This window comes from Antedon mediterranea, chromosome 2 (genome assembly GCF_964355755.1).
Source record: "Antedon mediterranea chromosome 2, ecAntMedi1.1, whole genome shotgun sequence".
NCBI classification, from domain to species: domain Eukaryota; kingdom Metazoa; phylum Echinodermata; class Crinoidea; order Comatulida; family Antedonidae; genus Antedon; species Antedon mediterranea.
The window spans coordinates 13,708,139-13,726,206 of record NC_092671.1 but is presented as its reverse complement, the minus strand read 5'-3'; the positions used below and the strand labels follow the sequence as shown (position 1 = coordinate 13,726,206).

General features: G+C 33.5%; 1 protein-coding gene and 1 long non-coding RNA gene across 2 annotated transcripts in view; one reads left to right on the top strand and one right to left on the bottom strand.

The window, feature by feature from the left end:
* LOC140040484 (small ribosomal subunit protein eS26) overlaps positions 1–18,068 on the bottom strand; it is a 375,295-nt gene that overhangs the window by 307,523 nt on the left and 49,704 nt on the right. The window lies entirely within an intron of this gene.
* LOC140040489 (uncharacterized) lies at positions 3,324–4,975 on the top strand. Its single transcript, XR_011842725.1, has 3 exons — positions 3,324–3,385; positions 3,775–3,891; positions 4,954–4,975. It is a non-coding gene; the product is annotated as an uncharacterized lncRNA (long non-coding RNA).

The following is an 18,068-nucleotide window of genomic DNA, read 5'->3' as shown; positions in this document are numbered from 1 at the left end:
CAGTGACCATATTACAACAGCAGAACACATTTAGTATTCTTGTTCCTTTTCCAAGGTAAAGGTATATAGCATTTTGTTTTTCCATTTTTTAAAAACGTTTCATAGCATTATAGGTTAGCTATCAATTTCCATGCGGGACGGTTACAAAAACAGAATTATTAGTAAATCTCGAATCATCGGAAACTGGTACTAGTTTAGTAGGCCTATATAGTTAATTTCAATCTTCAGGTGGTGGGGGCTTGGATGCATAAAAGACAGGGCCGTAGCCAGCATGAGGCAGACGAGGCGCTCGCCTCATCTGAAATTTTCAATTTTTATCACCCACCCCAATTCCCCAGCACAGATCGTCATATTTTATATATATAATTATATTTATAGCATCTTTGCCTCATCTGCTTTTAACCTCTTGCTACGGCCTTAGAAAACCTGATATTATAATTAGAGTAGAGGGTGATTTTTTGCACGCTCCTCTAAAAACTTGTAATTTTTAACATTTTAGTGACTATAGAAACGTATCTCTCAAACGTAATTTTTCCTTTGTATAGCAAAGAATACAAATACCTTCAGAAGGTATTTGTATTGTATTTGAAGTAAACTTTGAAATTCAATATGAAATTTCGAGAGAGACCTACACTTGTATTTAGTTCGGGTTTCTTTATACAATCATAATGCGTTTAATTTAATTTTGTTTTATTTGCCTTACTCTGCGGTCCAATAACTTCTAAAGAAGAATTTGCACTAGTTGGTTCGTGAGTTTAGAAGTCCCATTATTTAATTACAATACATTTATACAACATTACTTTGCATATACCCACACTATAGTTTCGTTTCACCTTTTTATGAACATAAAATCAACCAGGTCACGATGAATTTACTAATTTGTTTCCTTATTATTGATGCTTACAGAAAAGAATAGGCCATTTATACTCTCATTCTTCGTCCCACCACACACACACATTGAACCAATGTATTCATTGTACTTTGTCATTTCTTAAAATAAAATTTAGTGCCAAAATGCTATGCTATTTAATATTAGATTAAAAAAACTTCGATAATTATGGCACATTTCTCTAGAATAATAATCATAATCAGAGCAACCGCTCATTCACTCATTCTTTATTTAGCCTTCGGGTAATATATTATTATATATTTGATGAGGAGGGTGATCTTCTGCACGCTCCCCTATAAACTTGTCATTTTTAACATTTTAGTGACTATAGAAACGTATCTCTCAAACGTAATTTTTACTTTGTATAGCAAAGAAGGTATTTGTATCGTATTTGAAGTAAACTTTGAAATTCAATATGAAATTTCGAGAGAGACTTACATTTTATTTATTTAGTTCGGGTTTCTTTATACAATAATGCGTTTCCTTTCATTTTATTTTATTTGCCTTACTATGCGGTCCAGTAAATTATAAAGAAGAATTTGCATTTATTGGTTTGTGAGTTTAGTCCAAGTCCAAATTATTAAATTACAATACTTTTATACAACATTACCTTACATACACCAACACTATATGTTTACTTATTGTTTTATAATTGTTTTTTAAAATTTTGTTGACTTTTACTTTTGGTTTTAACTGAAAATAATTACTAAATATTATTAGTTTATGGAATGTTTATCAACAAATATTACTGGTAACAGTAGATAACGCCCTCTCAAGCCTACTGGCAAAGAAAGCAGAAAGTATATTATTTTGTTGGTGATTTAGGTGGTGCATATTGATTAAATGTAACTTGTCTAGGGCCTAATTCTTTTACCCAGAAATGTATACTTATGAAATAGATTATTTTCTATGTGTATTTACTACTGTATGTACCCACACATAATATGATACACAGATTAATAAACATTTTGTTTTATGTAGTATGTGCTTAGTTTCATCCATCATACAGATGAATGTAGACTAATTATCGTTCGCCTGCCATAAATAACGTACATCATGAATTGTTCAACGAATTCCCTACTCTATCATAAAAATATTTATTTATACATTATAATCGTGCGTATCTGGAATATATAACTTCATTATTATATTGTACGCCGAAGATTATCGCAACAAGACGTTGTACAGTACTTTATGATGGTTCCTGATTATTGTAAATATCGTACATTTCACTGGTGTTGCCAATTGTAACCTGGTCATGAGTTAATAATAATAAATAATAAATAATAATAAGATTTATACAGCACACATATCCACGAAAGTGCTCAAGGCGCTTAAGTACTAGCCCATCGGTGTTTAGTGGAGCTTATAGCATATTTTGTGTGAACATAAAGACATTTTAAATGACAATTGGGATCTGAAATTAACACAGCTACAATTACTTGTGTTTACTAAAGCATATTGCAATAATTTAAATGACAATAATTATATGGGATCGGCCATGTCCTTTTACTATTTTGTAAAATGATATTATAAGGACTGACTTACCTATATTCACAAGGAACAACCGAGTATTTTTACATAGTTTTGATATTCGTCTACTGGCTAAGGTAAAAACATTTCCTTTTTTCCTTTATTCAAATATTTAATGTATCATTGTTTAAAACCATAATTTAATTTCCTTTATCATAAACCAAAGTTTATAAATGGTATACATATTTAAAAAAATTAGACATTTATAAAGAATGTTTGTCATGAATTCCATACACTGTTTGGTTGCCTTAAAGCTCAGGTACAGGCATGAATTTTAAATATAATATCTGGTTAATTGTACATAAATCAAGTATTTGTAAAAGGAATCAAGACGAAAAAACATAAATTTCCCTTAAAATGGTCAAATACAAGATTTGGCAAAATTCTGCTATATTCAAGTTATATTACCTATATTTAGTCATCTGATAACATTTTTTACCACACCGTTTGCTTTTCATAGCTTTTTAAAATGCTTCTATATTTACAAAATTTGTGTACAAAAGAATAGAGATTTTACTGTGTAATTTGAACTATCCCCCCACTGATAAGAAAGTGCTTGTTTTCTACAAGCTCGTGTAACACAAATAAAATCCCAACAATTATGAAACATAGGGGAAACTATAGATCGATAATTATTGGAATATATGATCAATAGAAATTTTTTGACCGCACCTGGCCTTTAAAGCAATCTTACATCCTTTCAATATAGATTTGGAGAACGCTTATATATATAGGCCTAATTACTATAAGTTCGTCAACCATTTATATTTCAAAACAGAAACAAACATCTTACAGGCAGACAGTATAATACTACCTATAGTTTATATAAATGAGTAAGCTAAATGTGTATGATTTTCAGCTTGTTTTTCAACTTACTGAACTATATGAGTGAAAACCAAACAATGCGCATAGTTTGTGGCATAACTGTTGCTGCTCTTCTTGTAAATTTAACTTCTGCACAATGTGAGTTTAAATTATTAAAATTATATTATTTAATTATTATTTCCATCCAACAATTATACCTACGCACAGAGGTCATTTAAATTAATGAACCATGATTTACTGTTAGTATCATTAGCTAAAGTAGGTCGTATCTAAAGGATGTTTAACCTTTTTGAATAGAAAGATCCAAAATGTTTTATTTATATACAAAACAAATAGTACAGTAAAAGGTAAAACTAACTATACTGCAGCCCGCATTCCAGAGAGCTAATCATGCAATAGAGGTTTTTTACCGTACCAGTATTTAATGTTAATTGATAACACGCTTCTGAATATAAAGATACATATCGTAAGGTTTTGTTCATATACAAATTAAAAAGCATATGCCCATACTATCTATTGTATTTCAGCTATGTTGTCCTGCTCATCTGAACCATGTCTCAACGGAGGAACGTGTTTTCAAAGCTCAATTAGAGAAAACTACTTTTGCAGTTGTCCAGCTTGGGTTTCTGGTGATAACTGTGAAGGTATTAAGTTAGTGTAGACATAAACTATTTAACGTAACAGTTTTAAGTATTGTTCTTTTCTTCATTAAATGATTGTTATCTACACTATAGCGGAGATACCTCCTTGTTACTGTCCTGTTTCTGTTTAGTTATTCGCTATCCGCACTATAATGGATAACTCATTGCTACTGTCCTGTTTCTGTTTAGTTATTCGCTATCCGCACTATAATGGATAACTCATTGCTACTGTCCTGTTTCTTTTTAGTTATTCGCTATCCGCACTATAATGGATAACTCATTGCTACTGTCCTGTTTCTTTTTTTCTCTTGTTGGTTATCTGCAACTTTTGTTGTGGATAACCCTTGTGAATGCCAGGATTTTTTTTTCATCTTCTTTGTTATTTTTTCTTTTAACGATTTTTGTGCGCATCGTTTTATAACTTGGTGAAGATTGACTTTGAATTGTAGATGTGCATCCAAGCTTTTCGACGATTTCAGAGCCGCGTAGCGTAAGCTACGCGCCATTTTATGAATTACCTGCTGATCATACATTTAGAACCAACAAATATGTTTCCATGAAATAAAAGTATAATTCATATTATGGGTCAACTTTCTATGGAGTAAAAATGGCGTGTTTCACACGAAATTTGAAAATTTAAAATGCGCAAAAATTATTTCTAATCAATTTCGCGTACATTTCAGGTAATTTTGAGAATTTCAAAATGTTCAAATTTTTTTTCGTTTTGCACACCTTTTGTAGTAGATTTCATTCATTTTGATGATTAATTGCAAAATAAATGAACTTAATAAACGTGTGCTAAAAAATGGGTAATTTAGTGTAAATGTATTGAAAAATATACATATTTTTATTCGATTTTTCTCTTGATGTTGTTAAAGCCTGTTTTCCTGTCGATCGTTGAGTTGCGAATATTCATGTGTGGATTCAAGCCCTCTATAGTTTCTGCCTTAACCTAATAAGGAAAAAATATAATGCGTCCCAGTCTATCCATGTTTCTGAATAACAACAATTACATTGTGAAAGGTTTCAATTACAATGCTAATTATAATCAATGTTATGATACAGTTAATTCGCCTTGCTCATCCGATCCATGTTTTAATGGAGGAATTTGTCTTCAAAGCTCAACAGGAAGCAACTACATTTGCAATTGTCCAGATGAATTCTCTGGTGATAACTGTGAAGGTATTATAAATTAATTTCTTACAATCCGACTTCAACATATCTACTAATCCGGTCTGAACATCCAATCCAATCAAACAAAAAATATACAATTTGAAATAAAACATCCAATCCAAGTTCAACACCCAGGCATAGAAAAGCATCTCTATTGGGTGCAAATCCAACAGATACAATAAATGAAAAATGGTATTGTTGTTTTTCAGTGAACTATATACTGTACTTATTATATTCCGTATTTATACGCATTATTATATGTAAATGTGTTTTGTCGAGCAATCTATGCTATAACAAGGAATGATACACTATAATGCTTCATAGGCACTATTTAAAATCATTATTATCAATGTTAAGTTTCAGTTGATTTGTCTTGCTCATCCGAACCATGTCTTAACGGAGGAACTTGTCTCGAAACCTCAACTGGAGAAAATTACACTTGCTTATGTCTAGATGAATTCTCCGGTGATAACTGTGAAGGTATTTTTCATTAATGAACCAGTGCTCATGTTCGGAACATGATCTTATAATCGCGTCGAGCATAGTTCATCGGCGAAAGTTCCATATTTTTTTTAGTTAAAAATGTCTCTGGTGAGATTTGAACTCGGAACCTTCTGCTTAATATGCAGATGTCCTAACCATTAGACCACTGGGGCTATCATGATTGTTCAAACTCGATTGGATAACGACTCTTGGCGTGGTACGACGGAACAGCAATATTCAACTTCTATATTATAATAGCACTAAGCCAAAAATTGTTCTACTATCTCCTCCTAAACCGCAAGTCCAATAATATTATAGCGCAATTAGAGCTATTAAAACGATTTGTGAAGTGTTAACAGGTTTGCCCTACTCTGACGTAATTGTAAAATGTTAAATACTGAGAACCAACACTTTCGGGTGGAACTCAACCCCACAACATACCTCCAGATCACTACTAGCCTGGTGTTCACAAACCTTTAGACCACTAAGTTTGCGCTGATGGCAAGGATAGATTCAAGCCAAAGGGAACAGCGGGTGCTGCACCAACAAGTGGTTATTTATTTACTGCAAAGGTTTTTGCAATCGATTTGTTTTTCATACCGTCTGTAGTAGATTTAATTCATTTTGATGATTAATTTCAAAATAAATGAACTTTAATAAACGTGTGCTAAAACATGAGTAATTTAGTGTAAATGTATGAAAAATATACCTATTTTGAATCGATTGCTCCTCAAGATACTGGTGACCTCCTATTTTTCGCGCAGCGCCTCTAGGCAGCTAGCTATATTCCCAGAGGACATAAACAATAAGAAGCTTTATCAACGCGAAAGCTATCTACGGCTGACAGTTTTGGAATTTTGTAAATTCGACTAAATTTATAGGTCCAAAAAATGTCTGAGGGTCTATGAGGGCTAACGATTGAAAGATTTCGAATTCTCGCCCTTTTATTGGTTGACACGAATCAACACACTGCGGAAGAATTTTCTGAAAGGGCTGCATGTCCAATACACGATAAAATAATAATGTATTGAAATTCTTTGGTTAAATAAACACTCTTTTTATTAAATAAACATGTAATATCATATTTGCTTGAATTTTACAATGTTGATATACACAATTTATTACTAAAAACAGTCATTTTCAGAGTTCATACGAGTTTCTACTGACTGAGAGCGCAATTTATTTACTTTGTTCGTGGCTAAAAACGATTTTTTTCAGCGATGTTTTGGACCCTATATTTCGAAAACTACTGTACAAGTCAGATTTTCATAATTCTTTCTTAATTATAATATTGATACAAAATATTAACAGGAAATGTGTGATATTAACTTTTAATGTCGCATCGTTATCTCTAGGTAGTAGTAGGCCTATTTAGAGACTAGTAATAGTTGTGAGCCTCCGGGTAGCATAATTTTTCCTATTAGGTTAAGGTAGAAACTATAGAGGTTGTGCATATAATATCATGAATATTCATGATGCATGCCTGAACTCATGACGTCATACTTGAAAAACACACTGTGACTGATGCACGTTCGGAATTCCTCGCAGTTGATGTTGTTAAAGCCTGTTTTTCTTTCGATCGTGGAGTTAAGAAAATCCATGTCTGGATTTAGGCCCTCTATATTTTCTGCCTTAAGCTAATATGAAAAAAATATAATGCGTCCCAGTCTATCCACGTTTCTGAATAACAACAATTACATTGTGAAAGGTTTCAATTACAATTCTAATTATAATCAATGTTATGCTACAGTTAATTCGCCTTGCTCATCCGATCCATGTTTTAACGGAGGAATTTGTCTTCAAAGCTCAACAGGAAGCAACTACATTTGCAATTGTCCAGATGAATTCTCTGGTGATAACTGTGAAGGTATTATAAATTAATTTCTTACAATCCGACTTAAACATATCTACTAATCCGATCTGAACATCCAATCCAATCAAACAAAAAATATACAATTTGAAATAAAACATCCAATCCAAGTTCAACGCCCAGGCATAGAAAAGCATCTCTATTGGGTGCCAATTCAAAAGATACAATAAATGAAAAATGGTATTGTTGTTTTTCAGTGAACTATATACTGTACTTATTATATTCCGTATTTATACGCATTATTATATGTAAATGTGTTTTGTCGAGCAATCTATGCTATAACAAGGAATGATACACTATAATGCTTCATAGGCACTATTTAAAATCATTACTATCAATGTTAAGTTTCAGTTCATTTGTCTTGCTCATCCGAACCATGTCTTAACGGAGGAACTTGTCTCGAAACCTCAACTAGAGAAAACTACATTTGCATATGTCAAGATGAATTCTCTGGTGATAACTGTGAAGGTATTTTTCATTATTGAAACAGTGCTCATGTTCGGAACATGATCTTATAATCGTGTCGAGCATAGTTCATCGGCGAAATTTCCATATTTTTTTTAGTTGTTTGTAAAAAATGTCTCTGGTGAGATTCGAACTCGGAACCTTCTGCTTAATATGCAGATGTCCTAACCATTAGACCACAGGGGCTTTCATGATTGTTCAAACTCGATTGGATAACGACTCTTGGCGTGGTACGACGGAACAGCAATATTCAACTTCTATATTATAATAGCACTAAGCCAAAAATTGTTCTACTATCTCCTCCTAAACCGCAAGTCCAATACTATTATAGCGCCATTAGAGCTATTAAAACGATTTGTGAAGTGTTAACAGGTTTGCCCTACTCTGACGTAATTGTAAAATGTTAAATACTGAGAACCAACCCTTTCGGGTGGAACTCAACCCCACAACATACCTCCAGATCACTACTAGCCTGGTGTTCACAAACCTTTAGACCACTAAGTTTGCGCTGATGGCAAGGATAGATTCAAGCCAAAGGGAACAGCGGGTGCTGCACCAACAAGTGGTTATTTATTTACTGCAAAGGTTTTTGCAATCGATTTGTTTTTCATACCGTCTGTAGTAGATTTCATTCATTTTGATGATTAATTTCAAAATAAATGAACTTTAATAAACGTGTGCTAAAACATGAGTAATTTAGTGTAAATGTATGAAAAATATACCTATTTTGAATCGATTGCTCCTCAAGATACTGGTGACCTCTTATTTTTCGCGCAGCGCCTCTAGGCAGCTAGCTATATTCCCAGAGGACATAAACAATAAGAAGCTTTATCAACGCGAAAGCTATCTACGGCTGACAGTTTTGGAATTTTGTAAATTCGACTAAATTTATAGGTCCAAAAAATGTCTGAGGGTCTATGAGGGCTAACGATTGAAAGATTTCGAATTCTCGCCCTTTTATTGGTTGACACGAATCAACACACTGCGGAAGAATTTTCTGAAAGGGCTGCATGTCCAATACACGATAAAATAATAATGTATTGAAATTCTTTGGTTAAATAAACACTCTTTTTATTAAATAAACATGTAATATCATATTTGCTTGAATTTTACAATGTTGATATACACAATCTATTACTAAAAACAGTCATTTTCAGAGTTCATACGAGTTTCTACTGACTGAGAGCGCAATTTATTTACTTTGTTCGTGGCTAAAAACGATTTTTTTCAGCGATGTTTTGGACCCTATATTTCGAAAACTACTGTACAAGTCAGATTTTCATAATTCTTTCTTAATTATAATATTGATACAAAATATTAACAGGAAATGTGTGATATTAACTTTTAATGTCGCATCGTTATCTCTAGGTAGTAGTAGGCCTATTTAGAGACTAGTAATAGTTGTGAGCCTCCGGGTAGCATACTTTTTCCTATTAGGTTAAGGTAGAAACTATAGAGGTTGTGCATATAATATCATGAATATTCATGATGCATGCCTGAACTCATGACGTCATACTTGAAAAACACACTGTGACTGATGCACGTTCGGAATTCCTCGCAGTTGATGTTGTTAAAGCCTGTTTTTCTTTCGATCGTGGAGTTAAGAAAATCCATGTCTGTATTTAGGCCCTCTATATTTTCTGCCTTAAGCTAATATGAAAAAAATATAATGCGTCTCAGTCTATCCACGTTTCTGAATAACAACAATTACATTGTGAAAGGTTTCAATTACAATTCTAATTATAATCAATGTTATGCTACAGTTAATTCGCCTTGCTCATCCGATCCATGTTTTAACGGAGGAATTTGTCTTCAAAGCTCAACAGGAAGCAACTACATTTGCAATTGTCCAGATGAATTCTCTGGTGATAACTGTGAAGGTATTATAAATTAATTTCTTACAATCTGACTTCAACATATCTACTAATCTGATCTGAACATCCAATCCAATCAAACAAAAAATATACAATTTGAAATAAAACATCCAATCCAAGTTCAACACCCAGGCATAGAAAAGCATCTCTATTGGGTGCAAATTCAAAAGATACAATAAATGAAAAATGGTATTGTTGTTTTTCAGTGAACTATATACTGTACTTATTATATTCCGTATTTATACGCATTATTATATGTAAATGTGTTTTGTCGAGCAATCTATGCTATAACAAGGAATGATACACTATAATGCTTCATAGGCACTATTTAAAATCATTACTATCAATGTTAAGTTTCAGTTCATTTGTCTTGCTCATCCGAACCATGTCTTAACGGAGGAACTTGTCTCGAAACCTCAACTAGAGAAAACTACATTTGCATATGTCAAGATGAATTCTCTGGTGATAACTGTGAAGGTATTTTTCATTATTGAAACAGTGCTCATGTTCGGAACATGATCTTATAATCGTGTCGAGCATAGTTCATCGGCGAAATTTCCATATTTTTTTTAGTTGTTTGTAAAAAATGTCTCTGGTGAGATTCGAACTCGGAACCTTCTGCTTAATATGCAGATGTCCTAACCATTAGACCACTGGGGCTTTCATGATTGTTCAAACTCGATTGGATAACGACTCTTGGCGTGGTACGACGGAACAGCAATATTCAACTTCTATATTATAATAGCACTAAGCCAAAAATTGTTCTACTATCTCCTCCTAAACCGCAAGTCCAATACTATTATAGCGCCATTAGAGCTATTAAAACGATTTGTGAAGTGTTAACAGGTTTGCCCTACTCTGACGTAATTGTAAAATGTTAAATACTGAGAACCAACCCTTTCGGGTGGAACTCAACCCCACAACATACCTCCAGATCACTACTAGCCTGGTGTTCACAAACCTTTAGACCACTAAGTTTGCGCTGATGGCAAGGATAGATTCAAGCCAAAGGGAACAGCGGGTGCTGCACCAACAAGTGGTTATATATTTACTGCAAAGGTTTTTGCAATCGATTTGTTTTTCATACCTTCTGTAGTAGATTTATTGTCCAATACACGAGAAAATAATAATGTATTGAAATTCTTTGGTTAAATAAACACTCTTTTTATTAAATAAACATGTAATATCATATTTGCTTGAATTTGACAATGTTGATATACACAATTTATTACTAAAAACAGTCATTTTCAGAGTTCATACGAGTTTTTACTGACTGAGAGCGCAATTTATTTACTTTGTTCGTGGCTAAAAACGATTTTTTTCAGCGATGTTTTGGACCCTATATTTCGAAAACTACTGTACAAGTCAGATTTTCATAATTCTTTCTTAATTATAATATTGATACAAAATATTAACAGGAAATGTGTGATATTAACTTTTAATGTCGCATCGTTATCTCTAGGTAGTAGGAGGCCTATTTAGAGACTAGTAATAGTTGTGAGCCTCCGGGTAGCATAATTTTTCCTATTAGGTTAAGGTAGAAACTATAGAGGTTGTGCATAATTATAATATCATGAATATTCATGAGGCATGCCTGAACTCATGACGTCATACTTGCAAAACACACTGTGACTGATGCACGTTCGGAATTCCTCGCTGTTGATGTTGTTAAAGCCTGTTTTTCTTTCGATCGTGGAGTTAAGAAAATTCATGTCTGGATTTAGGCCCTCTATATTTTCTGCCTTAAGCTAATATGAAAAAAATATAATGCGTCCCAGTCTATCCACGTTTCTGAATAACAACAATTACATTGTGAAAGGTTTCAATTACAATGCTAATTATAATCAATGTTATGCTACAGTTAATTCGCCTTGCTCATCCGATCCATGTTTTAACGGAGGAATTTGTCTTCAAAGCTCAACAGGAAGCAACTACATTTGCAATTGTCCAGATGAATTCTCTGGTGATAACTGTGAAGGTATTATAAATTAATTTCTTACAATCCGACTTCAACATATCTACTAATCCGGTCTGACATCCAATCCAATCAAACAAAAAATATACAATTTGAAATAAAACATCCAATCCAAGTTCAACACCCAGGCATAGAAAAGCATCTCTATTGGGTGCAAATTCAAAAGATACAATAAATGAAAAATGGTATTGTTGTTTTTCATTGAACTATATACTGTACTTATTATATTCCGTATTTATACGCATTATTATATGTAAATGTGTTTTGTCGAGCAATCTATGCTATAACAAGGAATGATACACTATAATGCTTCATAGGCACTATTTAAAATCATTACTATCAATGTTAAGTTTCAGTTCATTTGTCTTGCTCATCCGAACCATGTCTTAACGGAGGAACTTGTCTCGAAACCTCAACTAGAGAAAACTACATTTGCATATGTCAAGATGAATTCTCTGGTGATAACTGTGAAGGTATTTTTCATTATTGAAACAGTGCTCATGTTCGGAACATGATCTTATAATCGTGTCGAGCATAGTTCATCGGCGAAAGTTCCATATTTTTTTTAGTTGTTTGTAAAAAATGTCTCTGGTGAGATTCGAACTCGGAACCTTCTGCTTAATATGCAGATGTCCTAACCATTAGACCACTGGGGCTTTCATGATTGTTCAAACTCGATTGGATAACGACTCTTGGCGTGGTACGATGGAACAGCAATATTCAACTTCTATATTATAATAGCACTAAGCCAAAAATTGTTCTACTATCTCCTCCTAAACCGCAAGTCCAATACTATTATAGCGCCATTAGAGCTATTAAAACGATTTGTGAAGTGTTAACAGGTTTGCCCATCTCTGACGTAATTGTAAAATGTTAAATACTGAGAACCAACCCTTTCGGGTGGAACTCAACCCCACAACATACCTCCAGATCACTACTAGCCTGGTGTTCACAAACCTTTAGACCACTAAGTTTGCGCTGATGGCAAGGATAGATTCAAGCCAAAGGGGACAGCGGGTGCTGCACCAACAAGTGGTTATATATTTACTGCAAAGGTTTTTGCAATCGATTTGTTTTTCATACCTTCTGTAGTAGATTTATTGTCCAATACACGAGAAAATAATAATGTATTGAAATTCTTTGGTTAAATAAACACTCTTTTTTATTAAATAAACATGTAATATCATATTTACTTGAATTTTACAATGTTGATATACACAATTTATTACTAAGAACAGTCATTTTTAAAGTTCATACGATTTTCTACTGACTGAGAGCGCAATTTATTTACTTTGTTCGTGGCTAAAAACGATTTTTTTCAGCGATGTTTTGGATCCTATATTTCGAAAACTACTGTACAAGTCAGATTTTCATAATTCTTTCTTTATTATAATATTGATACAAAATATTAACAGGAAATGTGTGATATTAACTTTTAATGTCGCATCGTTATCTCTAGGTAGTAGTAGGCCTATTTAGAGACTAGTAATAGTTGTGAGCCTCCGGGTAGCATACTTTTTCCTATTAGGTTAAGGTAGAAACTATAGAGGTTGTGCATATAATATCATGAATATTCATGATGCATGCCTGAACTCATGACGTCATACTTGAAAAACACACTGTGACTGATGCACGTTCGGAATTCCTCGCAGTTGATGTTGTTAAAGCCTGTTTTTCTTTCGATCGTGGAGTTAAGAAAATCCATGTCTGTATTTAGGCCCTCTATATTTTCTGCCTTAAGCTAATATGAAAAAAATATAATGCGTCTCAGTCTATCCACGTTTCTGAATAACAACAATTACATTGTGAAAGGTTTCAATTACAATTCTAATTATAATCAATGTTATGCTACAGTTAATTCGCCTTGCTCATCCGATCCATGTTTTAACGGAGGAATTTGTCTTCAAAGCTCAACAGGAAGCAACTACATTTGCAATTGTCCAGATGAATTCTCTGGTGATAACTGTGAAGGTATTATAAATTAATTTCTTACAATCTGACTTCAACATATCTACTAATCTGATCTGAACATCCAATCCAATCAAACAAAAAATATACAATTTGAAATAAAACATCCAATCCAAGTTCAACACCCAGGCATAGAAAAGCATCTCTATTGGGTGCAAATTCAAAAGATACAATAAATGAAAAATGGTATTGTTGTTTTTCAGTGAACTATATACTGTACTTATTATATTCCGTATTTATACGCATTATTATATGTAAATGTGTTTTGTCGAGCAATCTATGCTATAACAAGGAATGATACACTATAATGCTTCATAGGCACTATTTAAAATCATTACTATCAATGTTAAGTTTCAGTTCATTTGTCTTGCTCATCCGAACCATGTCTTAACGGAGGAACTTGTCTCGAAACCTCAACTAGAGAAAACTACATTTGCATATGTCAAGATGAATTCTCTGGTGATAACTGTGAAGGTATTTTTCATTATTGAAACAGTGCTCATGTTCGGAACATGATCTTATAATCGTGTCGAGCATAGTTCATCGGCGAAATTTCCATATTTTTTTTAGTTGTTTGTAAAAAATGTCTCTGGTGAGATTCGAACTCGGAACCTTCTGCTTAATATGCAGATGTCCTAACCATTAGACCACTGGGGCTTTCATGATTGTTCAAACTCGATTGGATAACGACTCTTGGCGTGGTACGACGGAACAGCAATATTCAACTTCTATATTATAATAGCACTAAGCCAAAAATTGTTCTACTATCTCCTCCTAAACCGCAAGTCCAATACTATTATAGCGCCATTAGAGCTATTAAAACGATTTGTGAAGTGTTAACAGGTTTGCCCTACTCTGACGTAATTGTAAAATGTTAAATACTGAGAACCAACCCTTTCGGGTGGAACTCAACCCCACAACATACCTCCAGATCACTACTAGCCTGGTGTTCACAAACCTTTAGACCACTAAGTTTGCGCTGATGGCAAGGATAGATTCAAGCCAAAGGGAACAGCGGGTGCTGCACCAACAAGTGGTTATATATTTACTGCAAAGGTTTTTGCAATCGATTTGTTTTTCATACCTTCTGTAGTAGATTTATTGTCCAATACACGAGAAAATAATAATGTATTGAAATTCTTTGGTTAAATAAACACTCTTTTTATTAAATAAACATGTAATATCATATTTGCTTGAATTTGACAATGTTGATATACACAATTTATTACTAAAAACAGTCATTTTCAGAGTTCATACGAGTTTTTACTGACTGAGAGCGCAATTTATTTACTTTGTTCGTGGCTAAAAACGATTTTTTTCAGCGATGTTTTGGACCCTATATTTCGAAAACTACTGTACAAGTCAGATTTTCATAATTCTTTCTTAATTATAATATTGATACAAAATATTAACAGGAAATGTGTGATATTAACTTTTAATGTCGCATCGTTATCTCTAGGTAGTAGGAGGCCTATTTAGAGACTAGTAATAGTTGTGAGCCTCCGGGTAGCATAATTTTTCCTATTAGGTTAAGGTAGAAACTATAGAGGTTGTGCATAATTATAATATCATGAATATTCATGAGGCATGCCTGAACTCATGACGTCATACTTGCAAAACACACTGTGACTGATGCACGTTCGGAATTCCTCGCTGTTGATGTTGTTAAAGCCTGTTTTTCTTTCGATCGTGGAGTTAAGAAAATTCATGTCTGGATTTAGGCCCTCTATATTTTCTGCCTTAAGCTAATATGAAAAAAATATAATGCGTCCCAGTCTATCCACGTTTCTGAATAACAACAATTACATTGTGAAAGGTTTCAATTACAATGCTAATTATAATCAATGTCATGCTACAGTTAATTCGCCTTGCTCATCCGATCCATGTTTTAACGGAGGAATTTGTCTTCAAAGCTCAACAGGAAGCAACTACATTTGCAATTGTCCAGATGAATTCTCTGGTGATAACTGTGAAGGTATTATAAATTAATTTCTTACAATCCGACTTCAACATATCTACTAATCCGGTCTGACATCCAATCCAATCAAACAAAAAATATACAATTTGAAATAAAACATCCAATCCAAGTTCAACACCCAGGCATAGAAAAGCATCTCTATTGGGTGCAAATTCAAAAGATACAATAAATGAAAAATGGTATTGTTGTTTTTCATTGAACTATATACTGTACTTATTATATTCCGTATTTATACGCATTATTATATGTAAATGTGTTTTGTCGAGCAATCTATGCTATAACAAGGAATGATACACTATAATGCTTCATAGGCACTATTTAAAATCATTACTATCAATGTTAAGTTTCAGTTCATTTGTCTTGCTCATCCGAACCATGTCTTAACGGAGGAACTTGTCTCGAAACCTCAACTAGAGAAAACTACATTTGCATATGTCAAGATGAATTCTCTGGTGATAACTGTGAAGGTATTTTTCATTATTGAAACAGTGCTCATGTTCGGAACATGATCTTATAATCGTGTCGAGCATAGTTCATCGGCGAAAGTTCCATATTTTTTTTAGTTGTTTGTAAAAAATGTCTCTGGTGAGATTCGAACTCGGAACCTTCTGCTTAATATGCAGATGTCCTAACCATTAGACCACTGGGGCTTTCATGATTGTTCAAACTCGATTGGATAACGACTCTTGGCGTGGTACGATGGAACAGCAATATTCAACTTCTATATTATAATAGCACTAAGCCAAAAATTGTTCTACTATCTCCTCCTAAACCGCAAGTCCAATACTATTATAGCGCCATTAGAGCTATTAAAACGATTTGTGAAGTGTTAACAGGTTTGCCCATCTCTGACGTAATTGTAAAATGTTAAATACTGAGAACCAACCCTTTCGGGTGGAACTCAACCCCACAACATACCTCCAGATCACTACTAGCCTGGTGTTCACAAACCTTTAGACCACTAAGTTTGCGCTGATGGCAAGGATAGATTCAAGCCAAAGGGGACAGCGGGTGCTGCACCAACAAGTGGTTATATATTTACTGCAAAGGTTTTTGCAATCGATTTGTTTTTCATACCTTCTGTAGTAGATTTATTGTCCAATACACGAGAAAATAATAATGTATTGAAATTCTTTGGTTAAATAAACACTCTTTTTTATTAAATAAACATGTAATATCATATTTACTTGAATTTTACAATGTTGATATACACAATTTATTACTAAGAACAGTCATTTTTAAAGTTCATACGATTTTCTACTGACTGAGAGCGCAATTTATTTACTTTGTTCGTGGCTAAAAACGATTTTTTTCAGCGATGTTTTGGATCCTATATTTCGAAAACTACTGTACAAGTCAGATTTTCATAATTCTTTCTTTATTATAATATTGATACAAAATATTAACAGGAAATGTGTGATATTAACTTTTAATGTCACATCGTTATCTCTAGGTAGTAGTAGGCCTATTTAGAGACTAGTAATAGTTGTGAGCCTCCGGGTAGCATAATTTTTCCTATTAGGTTAAGGTAGAAACTATAGAGGTTGTGCATATATCATGAATATTCATGAGGCATGCCTGAACTCATGACGTCATACTTGCAAAACACACTGTGACTGTCTTATGCACGTTCGGAATTCCTCGCTGTACTCTTTTTCTCTTGATGTTGTTAAAGCCTCTTTTTCTGTCGATCGTTGAGTAAAGAAAATTCATGTCTGGATTCAGGCCCTTTATAGTTTCTGCCTTAACCTAATAGGAAAAAAATATAATGCGTCTTAGTCTATCCACGTTTCTGAATAACAACAATTACATTGTGAAAGGTTTCAATTACAATGCTAATTATAATCAATGTTATGCTACAGTTAATTCGCCTTGCTCATCCGATCCATGTTTTAACGGAGGAATTTGTCTTCAAAGCTCAACAGGAAGCAACTACATTTGCAATTGTCCAGATGAATTCTCTGGTGATAACTGTGAAGGTATTATAAATTAATTTCTTACAATCCGACTTAAACATATCTACTAATCCGGTCTGAACATCCAATCCAATCAAACAAAAAATATACAATTTGAAATAAAACATCCAATCCAAGTTCAACACCCAGGCATAGAAAAGCATCTCTATTGGGTGCAAATTCAAAAGATACAATAAATGAAAAATTGTATTGTTGTTTTTCAGTGAACTATATACTGTACTTATTATATTCCGTATTTATACGCATTATTATATGTAAATGTGTTTTGTCGAGCGATCTATGCTATAACAAGGAATGATACACTATAATGCTTCATAGGCACTATTTAAAATCATTACTATCCAGGCCCGTAGCCAGGGGGGGTTTTTATGGTTCGGGCGACCCCCCTCCCCTTTTACAGCGAACCCCCCTTAACCGA